The sequence below is a fragment of the Sinocyclocheilus grahami genome, unplaced genomic scaffold (assembly GCF_001515645.1).
Source record: "Sinocyclocheilus grahami isolate Dianchi unplaced genomic scaffold, SAMN03320097.WGS_v1.1 scaffold314.1, whole genome shotgun sequence".
In the NCBI taxonomy this organism is placed as follows: domain Eukaryota; kingdom Metazoa; phylum Chordata; class Actinopteri; order Cypriniformes; family Cyprinidae; genus Sinocyclocheilus; species Sinocyclocheilus grahami.
This window is the reverse complement of record NW_015505493.1, coordinates 589,218-613,325: the sequence shown is the minus strand read 5'-3', so window position 1 is coordinate 613,325 and position 24,108 is coordinate 589,218. Positions and strand designations below refer to the sequence as shown.

General features: G+C 37.5%; 1 long non-coding RNA gene across 1 annotated transcript; it reads right to left on the bottom strand.

Moving 5' to 3' along the window:
• Positions 1-348: 348 nt before the first annotated feature.
• On the bottom strand, positions 349-23,372 carry LOC107601914 (uncharacterized). The gene is made up of 3 exons (XR_001610984.1): positions 23,254-23,372; positions 820-1,050; positions 349-697 (listed from the first exon to the last, which is right to left on the bottom strand). It is a non-coding gene; the product is annotated as an uncharacterized lncRNA (long non-coding RNA).
• Between the last annotated feature and the right edge of the window lie 736 nt (positions 23,373-24,108).

Genomic DNA, 24,108 nt, shown 5'->3' with positions numbered 1-24,108 from the left:
GCCAAGTTCCATAAAGATCTAAAAGATTATTTAAATATTTAATATTTTCTTTTATATTTTACTATTGTTTTATTTTTTTATTATTATTATTATTTTTTTGCTTATTGCATTGCGTCATCACATCATTAATGGAAAACAGATGCTTGGACATTCTGTCTATCTCCTGTTGTGATCTGAAAAAGAGATGCATTATAAACTAAATGGGACTGAGTAAATGATGGCCATTTAAATGTAATTTTATCATGACCTCATTTTGATGTCAATTTAATCAATACAACATAAGTTTGTACAACAACCATGTCTTTAACAGGCACAGTCTGCCACAATGAAATTGAAATCACAGTCAGTCAGGACATATTTAATGTTTGATATACAGTACAGTTATGCAGAGCAGGATTTGGCCAATGGGATTCCACTGTGGGCGGGGCTACCCAGTGTGATGCTACAGAAATACAGTATAAGCCGATAAACAAAATGTCTTGCAGCTCATTGTGGCTGGTTAAAACAAAACCTCTTAATTGCATGGGGGAGGGGGGGAACCAATTCATTGGTTATCAATGCAGTCCATCGCATCTGGACACTGTGTTAGCAATGCCTTTCCTCTTAATTTCTGCTGAGCGCAGTGCTGTTTGGAGACTGAGGAAAATAGGTCATCACTTGTCACTGGGCAGAAAGCAAGAGGTTGCTCCCCAAAGTCCTAAACACACAAGTGGATCACAAGATTTCACTTATGTTCATTTAATTAGAAAAGAACTAAACCACATTGTGGAAGGAAGTGGATTAAACAAAAGCAGGATTTGACAAAAACATTAAACAGACCTTTGGAAAACATGCAAACACGCTGGAGACTTTTTAATGGACAAGCATGCCAAAGACCTTGTCCTTCAAAGTCCTAATTCTCAACAACTTGCATTGCAGATGCTTGGAGTGAAACCTCAGAAAATGGCCTTCTTTTGAAGAACTAGAACAGCCAGTGCTGACACTCCAGGGGACATCAGCAATGAGTTCCACCAGCACAGATTCTGGGTCAGAAGCAACCCAGTTCTGCATCTGTATGAGAAGTTAGGAGAAAGACACACAACTTTAAGTACACCTGAACCTGAAGACACTCAGTGAAGGTGAGGTACACCATAACTGCACTTACCACAACACATTTTATAAAACACAAGCACATACATGTCAAACCTGGGATGGCTATACAACAAACATGTAATCATGACAGACAAGATCATTTATGGCTCCTGATAGTCTTGCTGTTTTCAGTAAAAAGTGAATCCATTAACCCTTAAATGCATGAATCTTTCACCAATCATTATTACATATTCGGGTCTTTAGTGACCCGGACCAATATATCTAGCACGGATGGATCTCTAACTGCTGCAATAGCAAAAAACTCTCTTGATATTTTAAGAACAATTACAGAAGAATAAAATAAAGCATATTTCGTTACCTTTTGAAACTAAAAGGGTTCAAATTTGAGCAGATGATTTTACCATCGCTGTCATCGTCAGAGCGCACTTCCACTTCCACTTCAGCATCTGCCTCACATTCCCGATTTCAACCATATTCTCAAAACTATCGTTTTCAATGACTTCATATTCAATATTTTGATCACTGGCAGCTTATTCACCACATCCAGCATCAAATGACAGTGACATTTATATTTCATTGCGTATAGTAATTGCTCTGCAGTAAAGCCATTCAAATCAGTTAAATTTTTGCTGATGATATTCGTTTGTTTTATGCCTGTGAAACGTCACATCACAAATACTTACACATTTACATACCTCGGGTCTCTAGCGACCCTACACTTTTTACAAAAAAAATTATCAGAAAACTGGCATTCATTTATATTTTACAATTTTTTTTCTTGTTATATTGTTTATAATTAATAGATTGAGGAATACTAAGAAAGTTGATGTCTAACTTTTAAAAAAATGAAGGAGGGAGAGGGTAGAGAATGATGTCCCGGGTCGCTAAAGACCCGAGGTATGCATTTAAGGGTTAAAATGCTTTTTATTATGATTAATTTTTAACTTTCACTTGGTTTCTCCACAAGTACTATTCAATTGTTACACCATAAACCGCAATTTCAATCTTAGACCAGGAAGATTGTAAAACAGCGTCTTAAAAACATTTTCTGACCTAAATTTCAATACAGGAACTGAATACTTTTGCCAGTCACTGATCAGACCAATCCAGGCTTCACAAGGTGACTTTAGAAAGTTTGAGTATCCTATTCAACAAGCCTAAAAGGAATAGTTGAATATTGAATAAAAATGTAGTAATTTTTTCACCCTTATGTGTTTTGAATATACTGTATAACTTGTGACACACAAAAGAAGAAAATTATTTAAGAAATACATTTAAGTTTAAATTTAAATACATTGAAGTACTAACATTACTAAAACTGAAATTAAAATAAATTCAAAGCTCGACAAACTATTAAAAATAACAATAATAATGATTACAAAGCCACAGCAAAATTACTAAAGCTAAAATCTAAATGAAAATATAAAAGCTAATTCAAAATGTTAATAAATCTTACAATAGTATATAGACAACACTAAAATGACAATGAGGCTGTTTTTGAAGATTTTTAATGAATACCTTAAATTAAAAAAAAGCTACCATATGACTTCAGAACACTTGGAAAATAGTGCATGAATCATATAGACAACTTTTATGCTACATTCAGGGTGATTTTTGTCCTTTTTTGTAGCTTTAAAGCCCCTGGTCACTATTCGCTTGAATTGCATTACTATGAATTACACATGAGGGTGAGTAAATGATAACAGACCTCATTTTGGGGGAGGATATCCCTTTAAGATTGGAAACACTTTTCCACTTCACCATAAAACATTCTTTGAGTTAAGGAGACATAATGACAATTTACGAGCCCTTGTAAGCCTCTACCTTTAAAACGTCCCTTTATCATCCTTAACATATTTTGAGTCCACCTCTAGCACTGCAGCTTCTCAGGAAAAGACACCTGGTGACACAAACATCTTGATACGGATAGAAATTGTAATACTTATTTCTCCACATCTTCTGAAAGCTTCACTGACACTGGTCTCTGCTTCTACCCCACACAATTTAGCACTAGATGTTTTATGGTTTTTATTTACTACCCACATTATTCATTTAAGACAATGCTCCTGATGTTCTTTTTTCCGCAGTGATACTATTGTTTTATCCCACCCACTATCAGCACACCTGGAGCGTCAGCTGTTCTTTGGCTCCAAATCAAGCCACATCATGGAAACAGAGATGACAGTGTAGGTAACAAAAGAACGTGTATGAAGAGCATTGTGTTAAAAAAAACGATATGTTTTCTCTGATGAAGGAGAAAAATGTGTTTCTCAGACAGGATGACGATGGAATCTAACAAGTACTCAGTTACCATAGAACAAAAGACTTAATTGAAGCCCTTCCAGTGGTTCTGACACAGGGAATGGAATGAAAGTGTCTGGCAAACATGGTCTTTCAAGAAGTCTTGCTGGTTTTCCTTCAATCATTCAGTCATCAGAGAATGAACAAAACAACATCACTTCACAAACAACTGTTAGAGGAATAGTTCACCTGAAAAATGGAAATTCTGTTAGTATTTACGTACCCTCATATCATTTCAAACCGGACATTCATTCAAAACAGAAGTGAATTTTCATGATGAAAATTAATGAGGACTGAGGTTGTTAAGCTCCAAAATGACCAAAAAAAACCCCCACCATCAAAGTATTAAAAAGTGGCCCATATACAATTTGTGTGCAACACATCTTCTAAAAAACAACAGTGTTATCTGTTAACAGACTGGCATTTTTGCTATACTTCTGCAAACATGATAATTCAAAAAGATCCTTCAAAAATTATTTATTCATATTTTACATGAGTTTGCCATCTCAACTGAAAGTGAAGAGCACGCTATGTAATAAATAAAATCATGGCAAGAAAACATGTTATGTTATTGATTTTTCCTCTTGGGCCTAACGCAAAAACATACTACACAACCAGTGTAGTCCGATTTACGATTTAAGAAGCCACTTTCTTTGAGTGAATGATTCGAAAATATTCACAAACTCATCTGTTAAATGAATAGCAATTGAACTGTATAGTTTTGGCCTTGTTATTTTTTAATTAATATTTTCATAAAGTTATATGTCTCCGCGTAAACATAAAGCCATGTTTGCATTTGTAATCGGAGAAATGAAAAACAACAAGTGCTACTCTACATTGCTCAAAACTTGCGTTTGAATCATCAGTGGCAAATTCTTTAAACATGAAAACGTACTTACAGACTGTGAGTCAGAACAGCCAGCATTGTAGTCTACTCTACCAGGATCAGGAAACAGTCCTCCATAAAATGCGCTGCACACATCTGAATATTTGGGTTGAACTGTTCTGGAACAGTGTTGTAAATACAACTTAACCACTGATTTCTAGTCGTGTCCTCTTTCAGGAGGCCAAACAAAGTATTTTTGCTTTCGCAACGAAACACACAGCGTCTTCACGACATGGCGGCGGCGGCAGCAACAATAAAGTTAAGCCTTTCTTTCTTTGCGTGAACATTTGGGCGTCGTTATGCAAATCTTCCCACATCGTGACGTAGACATGTGGGGGCGTGTTTAAACGAGGCGTCTTAGGAGGGCGTGGAACTTTTATAAAGAATATCTCTTTGGGTTTGAGACTTTAGTCTTTGCAACTTTAGGGATCTTATCTATTCATAAACAGCTTGTAACACTCCAAAGAGAAAGGAAAACTTGAAATCGCATCATATGACCCCTTTAAGTTCAGGAATAGGATACTTGATGTAAAATTAAAATTCAGATTCCGCCTATCGATTCCTATGTGCTTCTTTTTCAGTTTTTTTTCACCTGTGAGGACCGACCTAGCGATCTGCCAGGACCTTGCTCGCTAATCTAAGCACTCCAAAGTTTGGCTACACTTGCGATCAGAGGCCGAAAAAGCTAAGTATAATATTTGTGATAAGCTAAACATGTTGAAAGAGAGGTGTCACCACCAACATGACAAAAAAGCACTTTATTTTAACAGATTGTTAAAGGTTGCGAACACTATTCAAACACCAACATGATTCTATTCATAAATTACAATGATTCATCGGTTTCATTCATAAACCTTTGATGTGTGCGATCACGTCCATGCAGCGAATGATCACATCAGTGTGATTTGAACATTTAAATCTGCGTTTGCGCTGATTTTGTTTAGTTTTCTTGAGATCACCAGGGTCTCCATTAAAAAAAAAAAAAAAAAAAAAAAAAAAACTCAGTTTATCCAGAATCACGCAGACAAGTCCAGTTTTTATGTGGCCTGCTGATTTTTGTTTATGGTATTTAGCTGCAACTAAATGTTTTGCAATAATGAGACACAGAATAAATATGTTTGATATCATTTTTTAAACACATTGGAATCGAAACTGGGAATCGAAAAGAAACAGAATTGATCAAATTCAAACGATACCCAACCCTAATGGCTCCTAATATAACTTACAGCAATAGTTTAGAGAAAAATCTGAAAATTTGAAAACTACAATTAGATGAATATTAAATGAAATCTTTTGGGAAAACATTGTGAAATTATGTCTAGCTAAACTAGCTCAAATTTAAAAAAGTTAAATAGAAATATTAAAAATAATATTAAAAACCTAACAAAAATTACAAAAATTTAAATGAAAACAACCAAAAACAAGCTAATTTAAAATATTAACAAATAGGCTACTACAATGGTGGACATTATAACTAAACATTGTTACAGATATTATAACAATACCCAAATGAATCAGAATCAAATTGTGCACTTCAGAATCAAATATTTTCAGAAATGTGCATCAACACACAGACCTAACAAATATCACAATTTGAAGTTACATTTCAGTCTGTTCTTCACACAAAGCTACCAAACAACTTCAGAAGAAAGTGTGGCCAGGATATTCCTTTAAAAATGTACATTTTGTGTTCTACAGAATAAAGAAAGTTTTGGAACAACATGAGGGTGTGTAAATGACAAAATCTTATTTTTTTCATTAACTATCCCTTAAGAAAAAGCTATGCACTTGACTTACACAAGAAGCTCACTAAAGGAGCTCATTGTGGAAGGAAGGCTAACAGAGTAACTTTACAACTCAGGTGTTGCCAGCAGGCTGTCTGCGTTAATCATACCTGTGTAATAAACACGTTCCTGTCCTCTGCCCCCATTTTCAACCTCTTCCCGTCTCAAACTTTTAGAAGGGGGGCCAGAGCACCCTCAGCCACACTTCACCTCCTTAAAGAGTCGTGAAGGAAGATGATGCTACAGTTTGTTTTGGCCATTGGCCTTGTTTTATCGGTCCAGCCCCTGCAGTGTGGGGGCAGAGGAAGAACCATGTCTGTACGCCTCCCCACAGTTAGATTGTGACTCTCAGATTACAGCGCACTGAGGATGTCAACATCAACGCTGTAGAGAGAGCGCACACCGCCACTAAAACCACAGGCCCAAACATAGACACTGCTGGACATCCCTGCAACAAATCAAACTATGGCACCACTGCTTTAGGGAGGTCAAACAGCGGGAAACTATCAAACAAGGAAATCTGGTTGTCGTATACAACTGTATTTATACAAATGCTGAGCTCACATAAGAACAAAAAACACTGTTCTTTACACAAAATCTTGACTTGACATATGATTTTCCATACGAGGAAAAACATTTATGGTGGCAATTAAAAAAGTGCACATTTCTTAAGGGTGTGAGGCACTTGGTTTAATGTTACTGAAATGTTTACTTTACCAGGAAGCCACAGAATTCTGAGAATTGCTGAGTTATTGAAAGGATATGAAAAAGGCATTTTAATGTTGACCACCTGACTACACCCATGTACGAACACCATAGAACTGAATGAGTCCTGTGAGCCACCTCTCCAAACCACTCAACGTTATATGATAACATCAATAATAAATCCAGAAGGAATGGATTTAAACATCCGACTAGAAAAACGTGAGTAGATTTTAAATTAGTCACATTTCTTCATTTTTTGTTGCATTTGTGACCAGTTTAGGCACATTCTAAAGCCCTCTGCCAAGGGTAAATTTAAAAACGAGTTCGTTTCAAATGAATATTCCACATTCCATACAAGTTCAGACCAATCAACAGCACTTTTGTTGATTAACACAAAATAATTTCCATTTGTCACTATTTTTCTTAAAAAAAAAAAAAGCAAAGATCTGGATTACAGTTAGGCACTTACAATGGAAATAAATGGGGCCAATTGGTAAACATTAAAATACTTTTTAGTAGGCCGCTATAGCCACAACAAGTAAACAATGTGAGTGTTAACATGATTTTAGTGTGATTTTATAAGGATGTCCTGAGCAGATCTCGTCTTAACTGATCGTTTTGGCTCTCCTATGCCTAGTTCACACTACAGGATTTTAAGCCCGATTTAAGCCCGATTTGCAAGTTAACGAGCTCGCCGACAGATCGGGCTGTGATTGGGGGAAAATCAGTGGGTGATCGGCGCTTGGCAATCTTTATGTATGAGCTACACAACGACGCATCAAAGAGGCTCGCTGACGCATTGCCAACACCTCGCCGATGGCAAACATATATCTAGCATGCCAAATATCTGGACCGGTCGGCCAGCTCGACATCACGTGGTGTCAGGTGTCGTGACAAGCTACAGCCAATGAGAGAGCAAGGCATGGGTTGAGGTCACCGGAAGAAAAACAACAGCAGCGACATGGCTTAAAGAAAAGTTTGGACACAATAAATGGAGCAAAATTTTTCATTGAGCAAACATCCATTTTCAAATAAACAACTCCTGTTTCATGTCTTGTTTCGCGTCATTCCCGTTCCAATTCTCGCGTGTGTTTTCGTGACAAAACGTGGTTTGTAAAGTCATTGGGTGACAGAGTTGTTGTCAGCTTCTGTAGTGTAACCCAATCAAATTGTGCACTTCAGAATCAAATATTTTCAGAAATGTGCATCAACACACAGACCTAACAAATATCACAATTTGAAGTTACATTTCAGTCTGTTCTTCACACAAAGCTACCAAACAACTTCAGAAGAAAGTGTGGCCAGGATATTCCTTTAAAAATGTACATTTTGTGTTCTACAGAATAAAGAAAGTTTTGGAACAACATGAGGGTGTGTAAATGACAAAATCTTATTTTTTTCATTAACTATCCCTTAAGAAAAAGCTATGCACTTGACTTACACAAGAAGCTCACTAAAGGAGCTCATTGTGGAAGGAAGGCTAACAGAGTAACTTTACAACTCAGGTGTTGCCAGCAGGCTGTCTGCGTTAATCATACCTGTGTAATAAACACGTTCCTGTCCTCTGCCCCCATTTTCAACCTCTTCCCGTCTCAAACTTTTAGAAGGGGGGCCAGAGCACCCTCAGCCACACTTCACCTCCTTAAAGAGTCGTGAAGGAAGATGATGCTACAGTTTGTTTTGGCCATTGGCCTTGTTTTATCGGTCCAGCCCCTGCAGTGTGGGGGCAGAGGAAGAACCATGTCTGTACGCCTCCCCACAGTTAGATTGTGACTCTCAGATTACAGCGCACTGAGGATGTCAACATCAACGCTGTAGAGAGAGCGCACACCGCCACTAAAACCACAGGCCCAAACATAGACACTGCTGGACATCCCTGCAACAAATCAAACTATGGCACCACTGCTTTAGGGAGGTCAAACAGCGGGAAACTATCAAACAAGGAAATCTGGTTGTCGTATACAACTGTATTTATACAAATGCTGAGCTCACATAAGAACAAAAAACACTGTTCTTTACACAAAATCTTGACTTGACATATGATTTTCCATACGAGGAAAAACATTTATGGTGGCAATTAAAAAAGTGCACATTTCTTAAGGGTGTGAGGCACTTGGTTTAATGTTACTGAAATGTTTACTTTACCAGGAAGCCACAGAATTCTGAGAATTGCTGAGTTATTGAAAGGATATGAAAAAGGCATTTTAATGTTGACCACCTGACTACACCCATGTACGAACACCATAGAACTGAATGAGTCCTGTGAGCCACCTCTCCAAACCACTCAACGTTATATGATAACATCAATAATAAATCCAGAAGGAATGGATTTAAACATCCGACTAGAAAAACGTGAGTAGATTTTAAATTAGTCACATTTCTTCATTTTTTGTTGCATTTGTGACCAGTTTAGGCACATTCTAAAGCCCTCTGCCAAGGGTAAATTTAAAAACGAGTTCGTTTCAAATGAATATTCCACATTCCATACAAGTTCAGACCAATCAACAGCACTTTTGTTGATTAACACAAAATAATTTCCATTTGTCACTATTTTTCTTAAAAAAAAAAAAAGCAAAGATCTGGATTACAGTTAGGCACTTACAATGGAAATAAATGGGGCCAATTGGTAAACATTAAAATACTTTTTAGTAGGCCGCTATAGCCACAACAAGTAAACAATGTGAGTGTTAACATGATTTTAGTGTGATTTTATAAGGATGTCCTGAGCAGATCTCGTCTTAACTGATCGTTTTGGCTCTCCTATGCCTAGTTCACACTACAGGATTTTAAGCCCGATTTAAGCCCGATTTGCAAGTTAACGAGCTCGCCGACAGATCGGGCTGTGATTGGGGGAAAATCAGTGGGTGATCGGCGCTTGGCAATCTTTATGTATGAGCTACACAACGACGCATCAAAGAGGCTCGCTGACGCATTGCCAACACCTCGCCGATGGCAAACATATATCTAGCATGCCAAATATCTGGACCGGTCGGCCAGCTCGACATCACGTGGTGTCAGGTGTCGTGACAAGCTACAGCCAATGAGAGAGCAAGGCATGGGTTGAGGTCACCGGAAGAAAAACAACAGCAGCGACATGGCTTAAAGAAAAGTTTGGACACAATAAATGGAGCAAAATTTTTCATTGAGCAAACATCCATTTTCAAATAAACAACTCCTGTTTCATGTCTTGTTTCGCGTCATTCCCGTTCCAATTCTCGCGTGTGTTTTCGTGACAAAACGTGGTTTGTAAAGTCATTGGGTGACAGAGTTGTTGTCAGCTTCTGTAGTGTAACCCCCGGTTGCGGATCATTTACATAGATTCACGTAGTGTGAACACCACAACGACTTAAAGACAGACAATCAAGTCATGTAGTCTGAACAGCACAGCGATTTGCCGACGTTAAAAGTCTTGTAGTGTGAACTTAGAATAAGGTGTCGTGTAGGGGGCGTAATGCGCCTTTAAGAGGGTTTGCCGACTGCCATTAAAAAAAGAAGACACTCAGACGCCATCAAAACCAAAAGAAGAGGAAATGTGTGTGCATGCATATGAGCTTCACTGTTCAGTGTATTTGATGCACATTTGTGTAACGATCTCTCATTCATTTTTTGTTTACTGTTGTCAGCCGTCAGAGACACCATACACTGACTGATTGACATTGACTGATAGACTGGCGTTCTAACACCACTAGCTTCATGCTTTCTAACCATATGTTGCAAATATTGTGCTTATTGTACATATAAAATACAAGAAGTTTATATCAGCAGTCCCATATTTAGAATTGTGACCACACAGTCTGTTTAAAATGTTGTAACATGTTTACAGCTACCAATATCTTTATATAGTTACCAGGGGCGGATTTAGTGAATTGGGGGCCCCAGGCAAAATATAGGAATGGGGCCCTATACATTTGCACACATTTTCCTAGATCAACCTTGAGGTTCCTTTTTGTTTTGTTTTTAGCGTAAGCCTGTGTGCAAAGGCTGTCTAATTCTAAACTTTAAAATACATTTATTTTTAGTTGTTTTAACTACAAATTTAAATAAAACTGAAAAAATAATGAAAAGGCAATTATACATTTACACACCTAAAATACATATAATCAAGAGCATGCTCAAAGATGAGAACAAAACAGCGTTGGATGAAGTGGATTAGAGTCCTGCACGGGTCTCAAACATAGGCCCTAGCCCGTCTTTTTTCCCCTTTTCCCAAAAAAAGCTTATACTACTGTTTCAGCTATTAAAATAGTTCAGTTTTGTATGTAATGGAAAAGTGATTATATTTCATTTCGTTTTTTTATAAAGTAAATTTAGAAAAACATTTGGAGTATTTTTTGTTCGTTAAATTTAAGTTTTTTTTTTTTAAGTAAAGGCCAGCGGCAGACAGTGAATTGATCATAGCCTATAGCCTATGTTTGATCAATTTAGCCTTCTCAAATCATCAGGACTTGCCTAAAATAAAATCTATATATAAAACAGTTCAAGTATATCACAATGTTAGTTTAAATGTTTAACCTATATAAATGTGCATATCCAATCGTTTGCGGAGAGTTGAAACTGAAGCGCTCTGCAGGACACGCCAGCGCGATCACTTGCATTTTTTTCTAACAGTGGAAACAACTTAAAATACGCAGTCATTTTTGCTCATAAAAGGTAAGAGTAATACATCATTCTAAACTGTAAAGGGTCTAGTTTTATGTGTGCACTCACAATATCAACAAAACGTTATTAAATAAAGAAAACAAACACTTTCTGCCCTCTCGGTCTTGAACAGGAGCGCTTCACAATGATGAACCTAAACTCAGACATGATCAAAATATATAGAAAGCTTTAAATGACTATTTTAAAACTATTTTATAAACTCTTTCATTATGTAATCTGTGCATTTCTCTGTAAAGACACATCCAATTAGGAGATGGCAAGTCATTTTTTCATCACTACAATTGATGGAAGGCCCGATTATAATTTGCGTTTTATTTTATAATTCCGTACAGTTAAAAAATAAAACACTAATTATAATGGCATATATGTAAAACTTTGTCCTATAATTGTATAGCTGCTGTTTCAGATTTTTATGTTGCTCTGTTCTGAATACCTTAAAATTTAAAGGATTTGCTGCAATGCAATTTTGTATGATATGTTAATTATTTATATTTTGTACATATTTTTTCAAAATTACTTTATTGCATTCTAGATGCTTTTAAAGTACTTTTCACTATAAATTTTACGGGTAGCTTGAATGTAAACATTGTCATGAATTCGTTGTATTCCCATTTGTAAAATATCCAACAAATTCATTGTTGTAGGCGAACCCGATCTCATGTATAGCACGATTTTCTGCTTCTATTTGGCATAATATTTCTATGCAGAAATTGACTTTGGCATGCAAAAGACTGATACATTCATAATTAACGGCATGGGTTCAGTCGACAGAAATACGGAACACACAGGCCTATAATAACTGCTGAAATGTTTGCGGGCCAAATCTCAGGTCAGTCGGAGCGTTCATGGTACTCACAGTGCGTACAGCTGTACACCTGCAGGCGCCACTGACTCGGACGGTTGTCGTGGTAATAAACACCGTAAACAGCAAACATTCGCGTGTCAGCGCTTAATGCGCATATGAAAAGCATTTTAGGGGGCCCTTGGCTTTTGGGGGCCCAAGGCAGTCGCCTACCTTTGCCTAATGGGTAAGTCCGCCCCTGATAGTTACATTGAGAGAGTGTGTATATTATTATATTATATTATAGTATCTGCACAACTCTGTATACATTGTATTGATTTTAATAACAATTAATGTACTTGAATTGTGCACCAGACACTAGGAATATACAAGTATCGGTTCAGGACTCAGTATCGGCAGATACTCAAAATTCAATGATTCGGATCGGATAGGGGGCACAAAAAAACAGATCAGGACATCCCTAGTGATTTATATAAAGTTCAATCCAATTTCACAACTTTTACCATTTCATTTTTTTTTTACAACTACAGTGTGATGATATAAAGCCCAAAATGACTAGAAAATTTATGAGAAAAACTGTACTGCTCAAATAATACACGTTAAAACCAATTTAAAAAAAATTTAGCTCACAATTTTGCTTTTAAATCCCCCATTCATATCCATGTTCCTCAAGTAACTGCGACTTTCGATTAAAAAAAAAAAAAAAAAAAAAAGTTTTTTTTTGGTAATCAATATTATGACAAAAAAAAAATTCAATTGAGCTTAACTTGTATCGAACCACAATATTTCTTTAACTCTTTTAAAGAGAGCTCTTTTTGAGAACATCATTGAACTTAGTAGGACGCATTTTCTTTTATGTCTCAGTAAGTGTTAATAAAACACCAACCAACCATCCAGGTTCTCAATATCCTGGGAGCAAAGTTGTGGAATGCACCAGCACCCCTCAATGAATTAAGAAAACTACAACTATTCAAATGCACCCTGAGGATGACCTGCTCCTTGACCCTGGAGGAATAAAGAAGGTCATGGGGCCTCCAAGAGGAGAAAGACCTCATAGCTCTGAGGAAAGACCACAGATTTGACCTCAGCAACACCTCTTATCTAAGAGCGTCAAGTAAGTCAAACTCTTAAAGGAAGAGTCCACCAAAAATGACAATTCTGTCATCAATTACTCCTGATGTTCCAAACTTGACTTTATTTGGAACACAAAATAAGAATTTGTCTATATAAAGACGGTCAATGGGGTTCAGTGCTGTTTTGGGCCTCACGGACAAAAACAGAAACATTCTTCAAAATATCTTTGCGTTCTGTGGAAGAAAAAGTCATACAAGTTTAGAAAGACATGAGGGCAAGTAAACAATAAGAGCATTTTCATTTTTAGTGAACTATCCCTTTAACTCACCAAGCCTGAATACAGAAAGTGATTATGCATAAGATTTTAGTGGAATTCTGCAACAATAGTTTGGTTGCTTGGAAAACGGCTTTGCATAGACCATAGAGAAGAGTAAGAGATCAGGCAGGTTTATCGGGGAGGTTTAATCCTACACTAACCAACCATGAAGAGCATGTAAAATCCTTAGGTGTGCAAAGTAGGTTTTAGGGCAAAAGGACTGACAAAAATAAAAGAAAAACAAGGAGAATGAAACATAAGCACGGAAGAGATCAGAAGTAATTACAGTCACCCTACTATTCACATAATCTTCCTTGAGCCAAGATGAAGGACAGCTTGATGATACAAACTGAAACAGGATTATACCTGACTGAGTGGCGAAAAGACAATAAGATCTCATATTACAAGCAAATGCAAGTCATTTCCATTTTACCGTAGCTGACAACAGAACAAACACATCTCTGATTCAAAACTGCTGAAAGTGTGTAGATGCAGCACAATTGGTCCAGAACGCAGTAAACAGGAGTGGCCTAGTGACAAACAGGGCCTCTGGAAATAAATGATGCAAAGTGAAGCCATTGTCTGATCCAAGTGAACCACACCACTCAGAGAATAGGGCATTCAAACGGTCACATAGGCCTATTGTTACGACCAAGTTGAGCGGGGTCCTGTCTCACAAGGTCTGGCCAGAGCAGAAAGGCTCGTAGAGCATTGCCATGCTGCGATCTCTCTCAAACCCCAATTAAAGAAGTCCTCATCCAATTCTGTAAAAGACAACAGAGACTCAAGTTGTGCACAATACATTTCCACTGAACACTGAGGTTGAGCTCTGAGCATTGAGGATGTGCACCTCAGCTGTGGATTGATATAAAGAGTCAAATTTCAAGGTTTATTTGTCCCACAAGAAACTAGTGCAATGGCAGCAAATTGTTTTTTGTCTTTTCTTGCATAAAGGTTTGAGTTCATGAACTGTTGCCATGGTTAAATCTCATAAGATGGAGAACAGGAGGATAGGAAGGAGACTAGATAGTGCTGAATGCTTAAAGCATAATAGTTTTGATGCAATGCAGTGTACTAAAAATGACAGAATACTTCAGTGGTTATGGTCAAACACTAAGGCAGAAACACTGGACTACAGCGATCAAAAGCAACAGTAAAGACATTTATAATGCTACAAAAGGTTTCTAGTTCATATAAATCCTTTTCGTTTTAATTTTATATTAATCAAACTGTTCCCACAAAAATATAAACCGTTTTCAATGCTGATAATAATAAGAAACGTTTCTTCAGCACCAAATCAGCATATTAAGATTATATCTGAAGGATCATGTGATAATGAAGACTGAATAAATGGCTGCAGCAGAACAATTAACATTAAATTGTAATAATATTTCACAGCTTCTACTGTAGTTTTAATCAAACAAATGCAGACTTGGTGAGAAAAAGAGACTTCTATCAAACACATTAAAAATCTTACTAACCAAAAGCTTTTGAATGATAGTGTTTATATAACATATTATGGCTCAGTAAAGCATTGTTTGTCAGAGCAGTCTAGTGTGATGTGCAGTGCTGGTGTGGGGTAACCCCAGCTGTCCCGGGACCACCCTTTCACCAGCGGAAACAATTACGACTCCCAGCGGCGTCTCAGCTTTCTCCTCATTAACAAACATGAGCTGTGGAGGCAGCAGCAGCCGCAGTGATCTGATTGGCCAGCTGGTGTAACCCTACGCCTAATTAATTACCCAAACACCCCACCACACACAAACACCCTTCACCTGCACCTGGGCACGTGGCTCTGCAAAAAAGGTGGTTTGTTGATGGCACAGTCAGACAAAAGACAACACATGCCACACCTTCCCACCCACCCATGAATACCTCCATAAACATCAGGACAGAACACAGCTTAAACATTATCACTCACTGCCCGTTTCCCAGCCCAATATCTCGCCCACACTAAATACAGCACAAAAAGAAAGTTAAACCTTTCACTCATGTGGTTAATACATGAGTGACAGTCCTGTAAACCTGTCTAGACTCATGGGCCGTACAGCTAGAATAAATGTACTCTGTCAGTGACAAAACACTAATGAAGCGAAGCATGGGCAGGCACTTATTCTCTTTAAAAAAATCAGCTTTTCAACAAAGACTGAATAACTACTGAATGCACACTGAGAGCTCAATAGACTTAATAGTGGGAGCTTTATCGCTAGCTTCTATTTAACTAGAAATGCATTCTTCTTAATCACAGAGTTCTCAATAGAATATTACACATCCTTGATACTGCAAATAAAAACAAACACATTCATTTCTAGGTCCAAGTACAAAATCTAAAGAAATGGAATTGATATATTATTATCTGTTCTTACCAGCTGGTAAAATCTTTTTCTACAATCTGAGTTAAGACTTGTTTAATAGTTCACTCAAAAACGAAACTTCATTTATTCACCCTCATGCCCAGTGCTTCATTTGTAAGTGAATAATTGCCGGATCCAAAACAGCAATTAAAAGGCGCTGTGACCAACACTGAAAATACAACTTAAGATTTCCCGGAACATTCAATGACGTCACTAAACGATGATGCCACAATTATAATAGAGCATCCTTCACAAGTTTCTGCATTAACCTAACTAGGGCACAGCTTCAAACCCTGGGTCAAAAATGGGATGCCAGGATGATTTGAGGAAAATGTATATCTAAGACACATTAAAAATAAAAAAAATTGTTTTCATAAAAATAAAATTCAATCATAGTATAAATATAGTCTTAAATTAGTAACAGTTTTAATTAAATGCGCATTCTTGCTCTATTTCACACAATCACAAATGTTCTGTTGTTATTTTGAGTGTGCAAAAATAAAAGTAAACACTTTGTGCTTTCGAATTATGTCTTACTCTTATCTGTATGACCAAAAATTATGTATTTTATGTTTCAGCTGTTCGATCGCGCCGGCGCCTCGCACACACACACACACACACACCACATATTCGCAACTCAAACTTGACATCGCAGTCTGTTCATTATCAAAATAATACAGTCAACCAAAAATATAAAAGGTTACACTGGTCAATTTAAATAGTCAGTGGTATAGGTAACTGCAAGTCCACTTTTTATGCCAAGCACATTTTTGCTCATGTGAAGAGGATATTTCTGTCGATATATGAACGTGCGTGAAGTAAAGCCTCTACATTATAAATAATAGTTTCATTCAAATACATTGCGAATATGGAAACATTAGGATTTGTGCCGAATGAGAGGTACGTGAGCCCAATTAACGCATGGTACTTTCAGTTTTGGTTTCTTTTGGTTTCTTTAGGTTTATATATATTTTTATTTCATTCTTGTTCTGTTCTGAATACCGTTACATGTATATGATTTTTTTTGGAGTGAGCTATACTAACGTAGCTATGTTTATACATTATAATATTTCACTTTATTTGCTATTATTTCTGGTATTATTACACTCTCTCCAAACGTTCTGCTGCTCACAAAACAATAAGCAGTAAGCACCAATCAATGAGAGCGAGTTTGAATGCTGACTGGTCACGGTCAAAAATATGTTGAGGACCAATACATAACCTCCAAATACATAAACCTGTGCTCGCTCTCATATCCACGCAAGCACTGTCACGATCTAATGTCGGATCCTTAAAAACAATTACCGGAACGCAAAAAACCCAAACCTGACACCGGCTCAAATTAAGCACTGCTCATGCCCTTCCAAACCAGTGTGACTTTCTTTCTTCTGTGAAACATATAAAAAGACATTTTGAATAATGTTGGCAAGCAAACAGTTTTGGTAACCATTGACTTCGTTCCACTGTGTGGAGAAACAAACACTGCAACATTTCTCAAAATGTCTTCCTCATTTTTATTTCATTCTTGTTCTGTTCTGAATACCGTTACATGTATATGATTTGTTTTGGAGTGAGCTATACTAACGTAGCTATGTTTATACATTATAATATTTCACTTTATTTGCTATTATTTCTGGTATTATTACACTCTCTCCAAACGTTCTGCTGCTCACAAAACAATAAGCAGTAAGCACCAATCAATGAGAGCGAGTTTGAATGCTGACTGGTCACGGTCAAAAATATGTTGAGGACCAATACATAACCTCCAAATACATAAACCTGTGCTCGCTCTCATATGCACGCAAGCACTGTCACGATCTAATGTCGGATCCTTAAAAACAATTACCGGAACGCAAAAAAACAAAACCTGACACCGGCTCAAATTAAGCACTGCTCATACCCTTCCAAACCAGTGTGACTTTCTTTCTTCTGTGAAACATATAAAAAGACATTTTGAATAATGTTGGCAAGCAAACAGTTTTGGTAACCATTGACTTCGTTCCACTGTGTGGAGAAACAAACACTGCAACATTTCTCAAAATATCTTCCTTTATGTTGTAACACAGAAGCAATAAACTCATACAAGTTTGGAACGACATGAGGGTGAGTAAATAACAGAACTGTCCCTTCAAGTGACAAAGGTTTTTTTTAGTGAGAGTATGCACTCTTACTATAAGACCCCAAATACTTGAATACAGAGTTGAGAGATCACAAGATAATTCTCGTGAGACTGAATTTATTGTCATGGTTATGATCTCGGATAAAAATCAGTGATAAATAAATATTGATAACAAAAGTGCAGGTTCACCTACATTCTGTCTTAAAAGAATGCCAAACATGCCAAATAATACAACTATTTCAGTTAAAATATCATAAAAAGCAAACAAAGCTTTCGTTTGTTAGGAAAATCATGTGAAATGGTCATTGAAGTTAATCGCCATGCCTTTTATCAAGTCAGCAGAAGCCCATATGAGGGCGCATATGCTCAGTCTGAGGGGAATACAAGTCGAGCCAAGTGCAGAAATCCATCACTCATGATGTCCACAGGGTATGCCCTAGCAATAGAGAACAGACCGAGTCTGATGAAAATGTGGGGTGACAAGGGCTTTCTAACTCAAGAGAATTGAGGATACCAGCAAGCGGCTATCTGCTGAGAAAGGCTTTTAAGTCTAGTCAGCACTTGAACACTTGATTAGTGAAAAAGGGAACCAAACAATAGATAGCAGCCTCATTTCCACATTTCAGCATTATTTACTAGATTGGCACGATCTTACACGAATCTCATCATTTATTCACCCTCATGTGATCCCAGATGTACTAAACTGTTTGACTTTTTTCATGAGATGAACACAAAGATTTAGAAAAGTAATCTGTCTCTATGAGCACACATAATGTAAGGGAATAGTAAAACCAAATGTTGATGCTTTAAAACTGCACATAGCGATCATGACAATAACCAATATGACCCCAGAAGGTAAATCATCATCTTCTGAAGTGAAACAATGTAGGCGTGTGCAAGGAAATTACTAAAAAAATGTTTGACATTTTGAATAATGTTGGCAAGCAAACAGTTTTGGTAACCATTGACTTCGTTCCACTGTGTGGAGAAACAAACACTGCAACATTTCTCAAAATGTCTTCCTCTATGTTGTAACACAGAAGCAATAAACTCATACAAGTTTGGAACGACATGAGGGTGAGTAAATAACAGAACTGTCCCTTCAAGTGACAAAGGTTTTTTTTAGTGAGAGTATGCACTCTTACTATAAGACCCCAAATACTTGAATACAGAGTTGAGAGATCACAAGATAATTCTCGTGAGACTGAATTTATTGTCATGGTTATGATCTCGGATAAAAATCAGTGATAAATAAATATTGATAACAAAAGTGCAGGTTCACCTACATTCTGTCTTAAAAGAATGCCAAACATGCCAAATAATACAACTACTTCAGTTAAAATATCATAAAAAGCAAACAAAGCTTTCGTTTGTTAGGAAAATCATGTGAAATGGTCATTGAAGTTAATCGCCATGCCTTTTATCAAGTCAGCAGAAGCCCATATGAGGGTGCATATGCTCAGTCTGAGGGGAATACAAGTCGAGCCAAGTGCAGAAATCCATCACTCATGATGTCCACAGGGTATGCCCTAGCAATAGAGAACAGACCGAGTCTGATGAAAATGTGGGGTGACAAGGGCTTTCTAACTCAAGAGAATTGAGGATACCAGTAAGCGGCTATCTGCTGAGAAAGGCTTTTAAGTCTAGTCAGCACTTGAACACTTGATTAGTGAAAAAGGGAACCAAACAATAGATAGCAGCCTCATTTCCACATTTCAGCATTATTTACTAGATTGGCACGATCTTACACGAATCTCATCATTTATTCACCCTCATGTGATCCCAGATGTACTAAACTGTTTGACTTTTTTCATGAGATGAACACAAAGATTTAGAAAAGTAATCTGTCTCTATGAGCACACATAATGTAAGGGAATAGTAAAACCAAATGTTGATGCTTTAAAACTGCACATAGCGATCATGACAATAACCAATATGACCCCAGAAGGTAAATCATCATCTTCTGAAGTGAAACAATGTAGGCGTGTGCAAGGAAATTACTAAAAAAATGTTTACCTTTTAAATAGGGCTGCACGATAAATCGAAATGGAATCGAGATCGGGATTCGACAGAAGCTGCGATTGTCATGCGTATCTTTCAGTGAAGCACAGTTCTGTGATAAGCAGTAAATCTCCATCCAAAGGCCAGAGGGCGCTCTCGCGCTGAAACTCCAAATACGCCTCGCAGAAGAAACTCAGAAAATGCCTATCGCTGCAGCTGAATAAACAGAAGATTCAACTGCTTTCATTGATTCAACGTGCCTAATAAACACACGACTATGGCAATATACGGTTTATCTGAGTTCTTACTATAATTTTCATTAAAATAAAGTATATTTATAATGCAATGCCTTTATCATTGCTTAAATACTATGAAATGTTGCGTGCCTTATTCTGTGTAAGAAGCCACATCATCTCACAGAAGGATTTATTTCAAACACTTGACTGACATTATGAAGTGAGTTTGGAGTAAAAATATGTTATTAAATGTGGTATTTTCACATGCTTTCAGATGGAGCAGCAATTACATCACAGAGCCGTAGTTCACTGAGAAGCTATGCAAACAGCTGTCATTATCGCGAACGATTTCTTCGATTTAATAATTGCGCAATAAAATCGTCTGCGATTTTTTTGCGTAACTTGTCAGTGAACTACGGCTATGTGTAGTAAATTCTGTTCCATCTGAAAGCACATGATGATGATTTACTGCTGATTACAGAACCAGCATTACTATCAAAATGCGCATGACAATCGCATTCGATTAATCGTGCAGCCCTACTTTTAAACTATAAACCCTCACTTCTGGCCAGCTGTCATAAGCACATTCATATGAGAGTGCTGTGAAGTGCTATATCAGCATGTGGTAAAGCTAAAGAAAGAAAGTCATATACATCTGGAACAGTATGAGGAACATGAACTTTGACAGAATTAAAGAAAAAAATGAATTAGACTGACGAAAAAAAACAACATCAATCCAACAAAAATACCCCAAGACAGCCAAACACAAATATAGATTCAGAGCTGAATACACTTCCAGTTCATAAACATAATTCAGTGGCTCTCAAGGACATAGGCGGAAATCCCGGGGGGTGGGGGGCAGGACCCCCCTAATAATATGATTAAAAACCACGCTGTGTATTGTAAATAACAATGTTTTATACTTTAAATAATTGTGTAACAACACAAACTGGGCAAAAATGCATTTTAAGTTTAGAAACATTTTGAGTTGTGTTCGCAATGAAAATGACAAAACGGCCCACGTGATGCACTTACCAAAAAAAACCCTGATAGCACACGTACATCATGGAGACATCTGTTTGACGTCTGCATTTATATCTGCAAGACGTATTTTTAGAGCGTTTACTTATCTGCAATACGTCTATTGTATGATTCCTATCAGATTCAAATAGACGTATATTAGATGTCTTTCAAATGTTTATGATTTAGAAAGTATGTAAAACTGACATCTGAAAGACGTCTAGCAGATGCTTTCCAGATCAAGTGATCTTTAACAGACATCTTGCAGACATAGGCCTACGTGTGCTATCTGGGTCCCCTCCCTTGCCTCACAGTGCTTTGGTGGTCCAAATGTCTTCTTTCCTCTTTTACATCCCCTACACACACAGGAGTCCGGTGAGAGAGAACAAAGCCAATAGTTGTGGAACTCCAGTAAGCTTAAACATCGGATAAAGTGATTATTTTCTCTTTGATACAGATTATGCCGTTGTGGAACTCCAGTAAGTAAGGCTGTCAAGGCTATTTTATTCACTTAAACATCGGATAAAGTGATTATTTTCTCTTTGATACAGATTATGCTAACGTATTTTTCGATGAGTCGCTATGTTGGCAATAATAACGTTACCTGCTTGATGGAAAGGTTTGCCAGGTTTTCACAACAAAACCCGCCCAATTGCTACTCAAAACTAGCCCAAACTAACCGCGCTTTGAGGGGGTCCCCCAGTAAAAATCGTTCCAAGCTTAAACATCGGATAAAGTGATTATTTTCTCTTTGATACAGATTATGCTAACGTATTTTTCGATGAGTCGCTATGTTGGCAATAATAACGTTACCTGCTTGATGGAAAGGTTTGCCAGGTTTTCACAACAAAACCCGCCCAATTGCTACTCAAAACTAGCCCAAACTAACGCTTTGAGGGGGTCCCCCAGTAAAAATCGTTCCGGGGGATAAAATACACGTTATTGGGGTCGCTTCAACCCGTGGACATGAAAAACAACCCGTGGCGACAGAGATAAAGTAGCCCAATTCCAAGGGAAAACCGCAGACTTGGCAACACTGTGATGGAGAGTGTCTACAACGGACACGAGCGCTGTCACGGTGACGGCACCACAACAGCTTGAAGTTGTCTAATTTGGCACAGTCTCCCCGCTACACTAATAGTAGTAAGGCTTTCCTCTGTGTATACCTATCCTTACAAGTACAATTTTAGCTGTATTATTTGTGTCCCCTTCAAAAATTGCTCTAGAGAAATTTTATGTTTATTGTCCCGAATTGTAGACGAAATTTTCGCCCCTGCCGAAGGGGCCATCAAGATGACTAAAAGAAGTTACACCAATAACCTTTTTCTCGAAACCTGAAGAACAGTAAAGTATCAAAAGAAAAATCTTAAACTGAAAGGGGGTTTGAAATATTGTCTTCTTGGACAATTTAAGGGCCTTGGCGATGGAGAGGTCACTGCAATAACTGATGGTGAAACTGTTGGGGAGCCGGTTACATGCTGGCCCACAGGCTGTGCTCTGGACTATCCTTACATGAGCGCCTGCGCCACTGACATGACACAAAACAGAACCGGCTTCATTATTCAAGAGGAAAGGATATCACATGCAAATAAGATGCAAATCGTTCAAAACAGCGAATTCTAAGCACTGAAATAAATTTAAGCACATGCGAAAGTGTGAGCAAATGATTAGTTTTGCCGGTCTGTGCGATCAACCACTGATTTTTATAACAGCTCCATACGTGTCTTGTATGACTAGAGAATAAACCGTTCACCGCATATACCATCATCATCAATCAGCACTACCCTGTCTTCCTTGCTCTGATCGGACAGCGGCGATAATACACTCTCAGGTCAACACAACACAATCCATAAGCACGCAATACACACGTTCATCCAGAAAGTCCGCTGAAAGGCTGTTCTTACCTCGTACGTGGTCTCATCATTCATTCAAACTCCACTGTTTCGCTTGGGTAACTGGACATATGAATGTGCTTGATCGCAGCATTGCACACACAGACCCATAGAGAGTTGACGGCATCATCTCCCCCACTCGACCAGCGAGCGAGTGCGCATGATCACGCAAGGTAGCTGTAGTGGTGTCTAACGGGAGATGTAGTGGGATAGGTTAACGACAGGTACAGCGAGTCAGATAAGGTTGGTTAAGTGTCAGTAAGTTATCTTGTAGCTAAGGTTTATAGATCCATAAGAAAAAAAAATCTAAAAGTAACGTATAATAAATGATACCTTAACGGCCTTCATAAGAAGAGAGGTTCAAAAATTCTAAATGATTTATTTAAAAAAAAGTTGCTGGCATACTTTTGTATTTTCAATTTGTATTATATATTTATAGTTTCTGGATAAATACAGCAGTAATTGATGTCACATAGCCTACATGACCTAAATGAAAATCATAAACATGATACTTGTAAATCACATAATTGTATATGTAGGCATAGCCTACAGTTGTATTCATTAACATGTAATATAATGAAAGTAACTTGAATCCAAGGAGCTCTAAAAGATTCTGAGGTTAAAAGGCCACCCAAGCGTCACGTGTTGATGGCTTGCGCTGCTGTTAAATCCACAAATAAAATGTTTAGGTTACATGAAAAAACGACGATTGACTTTATTATTGTTCATTTCAAAGACAAATGCAACTAAAACTGAAACAAGAAAATAAATTATTTAGTAGGTCTCTATGTGTAAAAATAGCTTGAAATAATACAACTAGGCCTGTAACAAGAAAATCAATGGCATATTCCCTAATGGGAAAGTGAC